Consider the following 7,189-nt stretch of genomic DNA (forward strand, 5'->3'; position numbering starts at 1 on the left):
CCAAAAGGGGTCTTTGGCTGACCCCATAGGAGCACCTTTTCCTCTGAAAAGGGTTCTACATGGAACCAAAAAGGTTCTACGTGGAACCAAAAAGGGTTCTTCAAAGGGTTCTCCTATGGGTACAGCCAAAGAACCCTTTTAGATTCTAGATAGCACCTTTTTTTCTAAGAGTGTACAGTCCTGCTGCTGCCTAGTCTTAGGCGCATTATTCAGCTGTAACGGCCTCGCTCTGTGTTCCACTACTTCACACCAGAACACTGGAGATTTGCAGCAATGCTTCTAGAAGTCTAGAATGCATGTTGACACCAGACACTGAGGTGTCTTAGAATGTGTGGCTTCTTCACATCAATCCACCAGGGTTCCTTACTGCCATAAATACTGCTATGTTACTGTATCAGCGGATGTGACAGAGAGACAGCTATAGATGGGTGGCCAGTGATGGTGAGAATGTTTTTAGACAGCACTGGAATCTTCTCTGTCTTAATTATACAGTACACACATGGTCATGTCTGTGAGCTTAGTATGCAGACAGAAGGATCAGAGTATTACTGTATGAAGCTGTTTTGTCAACAGGGGTTTAAATAGAGAACAGTCATGTTTATCATTTGTCATACACTGTGTCTTTCGATAAAGGTTATTAATACACTAATAGCAGACAATGTGCATCAAACATAAACTGCTCTTGCTTAGCAGGTTAGCCTTTTTCATCATGAATCTTGTTCTGGAGGCAGCTCTGCGGAGTGGTCACTAGCTAGCACAGCCACAAAGTCATAAAATCTGATTTTAAACATAACCTTAACCACACTGCTAACGTTAATGCTTAACCCTAACCTTCTTTTCATACATTTTTACAATATAGCCAATTTTAACTTTGTAGCTGGCCTATCTAAAGGGAAATTACTCAGTTCTACCTTCAGGACAAAACTCATGACACTAAATGTCAACCTGCTCTTGGTTAGATTTAATTCAGTAATAATGTATTTCATGAAGACAGTAGGATGTAGCCTATAGCCCTCTCTCCCCAGTTCACAGGTTTTTGACAGCAGTGAGAGAGAAGGGTGTTTTGAATGTATAATCAGAATAACTCTAGATACCGTATGGATGTCCCTATCTGAACTGCCTTTTCTTCCTGTTCTAGATGATCAGTCTTCAGATAATGAGCGTCTAAAGAAGAGGATTGTATTCTCAGTCACTCTAAGTAATCGTCCCATGCATGGGAGCGCTCAAAAAGAGAAAAAAAGGACAAAACCACTAGCATGTTGGTTGTGCAGTTTCCGCTGAACTATAGCCTGGTCCAGATCAGTTTGTGCCGTCTTACCAACTTCTTGTCACTCATTGTCAATTATTTAAGGGTTGCGTTTTAAATGGCACCCTAACTCATATAGTCCACTACTTTTAAACAGAGCCCTATGGGCCCTGGTCCAAAGTAGTGGACTGGATAGGGAATAGGATGCCATTTAGGTCGCAGCCAAGGAGTTTAAAAACAGACCAAAACAGCTAAATCATAGAACCAAAAGAAAGTGATAGCTAGCTTGCACGGCTTTGACTTTGACCAATGTCAGTGTGACTATTTCTGTTCCCTTTTCCTTAATGCTCGGTTTGATTTCCCATTCTGCCTGACGGAATGGATTGTCATTGGCTGAGATGATGGCTCATTTTAGCTTGGAGACAGATGTAGAGTGTAGGCTATTGTATCCTATACTCACAGTGGAGCGGTGTCTGTCTGTCTTTGTGTTCCAGATAAAGTGGAAGAGAACATGCCTCCTCAGAAGCCCATGTGGGACAACTCTAACACTGACATAAGGATCGCAAACACGGTCAAAACACGGCCCAACAGCAGGTGCTTGGCCATGAACCCAGAGATGAACGTAAGTTTAAACCACTAACCAGGCTTTAGTCTACTACTATCTACACTACTATGTTGTGACGTATGCATATGTATTTCATTATTGTGTGTGTAGTTTGCTGATATGTGACACTGGAGCAAGACCATAGAGATCTATGCTGCGAGAATGCTGATGGGTGCACCATTGCCTGTTGCAATTTACTGCGCTAAGCTGGCTGGAATAGGAAGTACATGATGGACTTCATCTGTTAGGAGGTGTTTATGTTCTGATGGACTTCATCTGTTAGGAGGTGTTTATGTTCCTGATGGACAGCATCTGTTAGGTGTTCATGGTTCTGATGGACTTCATCTGTTAGGAGGTGTTCATAGTTCTGATGGACTTCATCTGTTAGGAGGTGTTCATGGTTCTGATGGACTTCATCTGTTAGGAGCTGTTCATAGTTCTGATGGACTTCATCTGTTAGGAGGTGTTCATGGTTCTGATGGACTTCATCTGTTAGGTATTCATGGTTCTGATGGACTTCATCTGTTAGGTATTCATGGTTCTGATGGACTTCATCTGTTAGGAGGTTTTTATGTTCCTGATGGACAGCATCTGTTAAAGGGATGTTCATGGTTCTGATGGACTTCATCTGTTAGGAGCTGTTCATGGTTCTGATGGACTTCATCTGTTAGGTGTTCATGGTCCTGATGGACTTCATCTGTTAGGTATTCATGGTCCTGACCTGCTTCTCAACTAGTATTTAGGTTTAAACAGCTTCATGTTCTTTCTTTTCCATTAGATCTTTCACAAGTTGACCTGCAGCAGAGGACAGATAAATGTGTTAGGTTAATAACCTCTTAGACTCGTGGGAATTGCCTAATATGGATAGGGCTAAATTGAAATGTTTCTTACGGAATAAATATTTAAAGTGTATGCGTAACCAAGGTAGCAATTAAAAGGGAACAGTTTGGAGATTATGGGAAAATGATTAGTCCAAAGTTGAGGACACAACAGTTCACCTGACACAAGACTGAATCCAAACATTACACTGTTGATTTTATATGCATTTTACATTTACTGTACTTTTCGCCGCATTTGTTGATAAAAGGATAAAGAAAATCTGGATACATTCAGTAACATGATAATAATATTCTTGGGAAATTTGGGGTACAATAGGTGCAACATAAAAGTGAGAGGTCTAGCTGGTGTTTCCAAGTGGCCACACACCTCTCCAAAGTGTGCACAGTTCATCATGCATTTCAATGTATTTTTATGACTCCTAGCTATGCCATTGAGGAACTAGAGCAAGCACACTTGTAGTTGTTTTGTTTGGAATAAAGCCCTGCATCCCCGCCTTTACACAATTACTGTTGTTTACTCAAGCCATAAACGCTCCATTATAAATTAAAAATCTGGGTTAGGTAAGCATCATTTTTAATCTTGCTCTTTTGCCAACATGACTAGCTAAATTAGAAAGTACAGCGTTAGGCTTTCACAAGGCAATTCAGGGAAGCAGGTCATCTTTTTGGTGTGCATAGAATGGAGTCATGAATGCATTCAGGTGTGCATAGAATGGAGTCATGAGTGCATTCAGGTGTGCATAGAATGGAGTCATGAGTGCATTCAGGTGTGCATAGAATGGAGTCATGAGTGCATTCAGGTGTGTGGTCCACTGCAAATGTTCTTCACAATACAACAAACAGTCTCATTGTGTTCAGAACAACCCAGGGTATAACGGCAGGTCATCTTGTAACTGTACATCTAACATAGTCATCATAAACATTGACACTGTATATTACATCAGTTTTATGATATGGAAATGTGAATACAATTTGATTTGATTTGAAATCTGCCATTTTCAACCCGTATATGGGTACGAGTGTAAAGGGCTATGAAATAAAATGAAAGGAAATGTACATCAACAATCATTCTAACTGATCTATAAACTGACCGACTGTTTCCCATGCAGGCTCAGTCTCTTCTCCTCTCTTTGTTACAGTCCATGTGTGAGAGCCAGGACGTGTCGATGCAGACCCAGACCCAGCCCAGAGAGCCAGGCAGCCCCAGAGGCCGAGGCCCCTTCCTGGGGGTGCCAAACAGACAGGGGACCATGAGGCGACAAAAGTCCATAGGAACATCTGGTAACTACATATCAACATGTTTCTGTCCATGCTAAATATTTAACCTGCATACATACTGTACAGCACACACTTATATACAGTACACATGCGTGCACAGGCATACACACACACACACACACACACACACACACACACACACACACACACACACACACACACACACACACACACACACACACACACACACACTGTATTCAATGACCTTTTTTCTGCACACACACCCTTGAAGTTTTCAATTCTATAATGCCGTTAATGGAAAGTAATAGTCAATGTATGTTTCTTTTTCAGGAATAACAGAAGAGGACACCCCTCAGTTCCTGACCCCTCCCATGTTGAAATTCACCAGGAGCCTATCAATGCCGGACACATCAGAGGACATCCCACCCCCGCCCGCTATCTCCCCTCCATCTCCCCCTTACAACAATGACCCCAACCCCCAGGGCAGAGGCTACGGCACTATCAGACACACTGTTCCCAAAGGCACCGCCCCTGAGCGAGGTGGGGACCCCAACACGGGCGGCAGGGACGGATGGCGGGAACAGGGGGGAATGTACTGCACAGAGCCCCAGTCGGAACAGTATCAGTCTGAGGACCACCACCACCACCAGGGTAGCCAGAGTCCAGGCCAAGGCCTCACAGCCCAGCAGAGCTTCCTGAACCGCAGGGCCCAGATCCCAGAGAACCCATACTCAGACCTGGGGAAAATGGGCAACCTGGGCCTGTTTGCCCCCAACAAACCTCAGAGGAGGAAGGGCATGCTGATGAAGCAGAACAAGATTGAGGACAGCCCAGAGAAGACCTGCACCATAAAAATCCCAACCATCATCATCAAGGAACCCTCTACATCTAGCAGTGGGAAGAGCAGCCAGGGCAGCAGCATGGAGATAGAGACTGGATCCCATGACCACTCAGGACAACTCTGTCCGGACGACGGACACAACCCCAGCAGTCCCTTTGCCACAGCCATGGCAGGCGCAGTGCGAGAACGTGAGATGAGGATGGTGGATTCTCACCAGAACTCCCCATCCTACAGGTTCACCGACCAGGGTGAAGAAGACTCGCCTCCCGCGCCTGCGCCTCGCCTCCGCCACTCCAAGTCCATCGACGAGGGAATGTTCAGTAGTGACGAGCGCCTGCGTCGCCTCATGGCCCCACCTGCCTCACTACTCAGCATCCCCAGAAGAGGGGGTAACGTAGCGGTCTTCAACACTCCGGAGCCCACTGTTGTGAGAGAGCCGCTCCACACGCGCACTGGCCACCACAGCCCGGTCAGTCTGCCCACCAAGACCTATACCTCCAGTAGTGGGCGCTACGTCCACCCAGTCACAGGGAAGCCTCTGGACCCCAACTCCCCTCTGGCCCTGGCTCTGGCTGCACGGGACCGGGCCATGAGAGAGCAGTCCCAGCCACTCCCGCTGAAGACCGAACCGCCTAAACCTGACCTGAACAAGCCTCTGTTCATCGACACCAAGCTGAGGACCGGCATGGGCGCAAATTTCTCCTCGACCGCCACCATGGGTCGACCGGGCAGGGCGGGGCTTCGTAGGCAGATGACAGAGGCAAAATACGAGACAGAGTCCAAATACGACCACCCGTTGGCCAAAGACAAGGACAAGAGTCTATCCCGTCCTCAGAGAGAAGAGGAGAAGAAGAACATGTTGATAGACATTGGTGACACGTCTCAGCAGAAGTCAGCTGGGTTGCTGATGGTCCACACCACTGACGAGAACAACCTGTCTGTGGGGGAGAGGGACGGGGCGGTCAGTCCAGACAGCACCCCCAGTGAGCTCCGGGACCCCAACCAACCTAACACCCCCAAAATGGCCTCCCCTAATCCCCACAACCCCCACTCTATGGGCCCTGGACCCAGAGGTAGTAAGACCATGATCACCGTCACCTCAGTAGACGAGCCGGTCAAACTACCCTTCAGTATCCCCCCTCCACCCTGTGTTCCCTCCGTGGACATCGACGATGAGTTCTTTGCTGACCCACTGCCACCGCCGCTCGAGTTCGCCAACAGCTTCGACATCCCAGAGGACCAAAAGGGGGCGATCGCTGAGCTCCTGAAACAGCAACGAAATGCTGGCAGGGCACCATCATCTCTAGCCCCCTTCTATCCCTATCACGGTAACACCCCAGGCCACCCTGACCAGACCATGATCAAACGGCCTGCGGTGCTCACCAACTGTACGCCCCCCTGCTTCCCCCACGCCCTCTTGGAGAGCTACGATCCTATCAGTGACTCGGGCATTGATGTGGAGCCGGACAGCCGCAGTATTGGAGACCCCCAGCTGGAGACTACAAGCACTATGTCCACCGTATCCAGTATCTCCACGCTGTCGTCCGAGGGTGGCGAGGTGCTGGACAACACATGTACAGTCTATGCAGACAGACAGGCCTTTCTGGTGGACCGGACTTCAAAGTCAAGAACCAGGCAACCTGCCGCAAACAAGAGCAACGCACTTTACAAGGACCCTGCCTTGATGGATAGAGAGGAGAACATAAGAACTTTCGCCGCACCTTCCTCCGTCCCACCGCCTCCCCCCGGGGCCAGCGTCTCCTCAGAGTCCCCCAGAACACCAACTCAAAGAACCTCCAAGCTATGGGGAGACCCTCCAGGTTCTAACCCCCAGGACATGCAGAACAAGGACAGGACACCAAAGCCAGGAGAGGGGATAGACTCTTCTTCCTCAGGATGTAGGACTGTTTTTGGATCCAGGTAGGCTACTCTGTGTGTGTGTGTTCTGCCGGAGAGCAGAAGGAGTTGCCTAGCAACCTAATAATGAGAGCAGCAGCCTTGAGGAGTAGATGAGCAACAACGTCATGCCAGTCTGATTATCATAGAGACCAAACCGCCACAGTGCTTTCCTCCGAAGGAAGGGGTGAGCGGTGTGTCACTGTGTGTCGCTAGCAGCACGGTTCAAAATAGCACAGAGGCTGCGTGCCAAATGGCACCCTATTCCCTACTTAGTGCACCAGGGCCCATAGGGGAATGGGGAATAGTGTGCCGTTTGGGATGCATCCACAGTTTGTTTTAACAGGGGTGGATGGTGTGTGTGTAACCTGTCTCTCAATCGTCTGTCATTTCAACAAACCCAGAGTTGGTCAAGTATCAATGGCCCTTCTCTCGTCAGTTAACCCTCCTCTTCATTTCTCTACCAGTCACCGCAAATCACTAGAAGTAGATTGTCATCGTAGACTAGATATGAATGTGTGTGT

General features: G+C 47.8%; 1 pseudogene; it reads left to right on the plus strand.

The window, feature by feature from the left end:
• Positions 1-6,693, plus strand: part of LOC111961051 (SH3 and multiple ankyrin repeat domains protein 2-like) — a 158,160-nt pseudogene extending 151,467 nt beyond the window's left edge.
• Positions 6,694-7,189: the final 496 nt, after the last annotated feature.

This window comes from Salvelinus sp. IW2-2015, linkage group LG4q.1:29, assembly GCF_002910315.2.
Source record: "Salvelinus sp. IW2-2015 linkage group LG4q.1:29, ASM291031v2, whole genome shotgun sequence".
NCBI classification, from domain to species: domain Eukaryota; kingdom Metazoa; phylum Chordata; class Actinopteri; order Salmoniformes; family Salmonidae; genus Salvelinus; species Salvelinus sp. IW2-2015.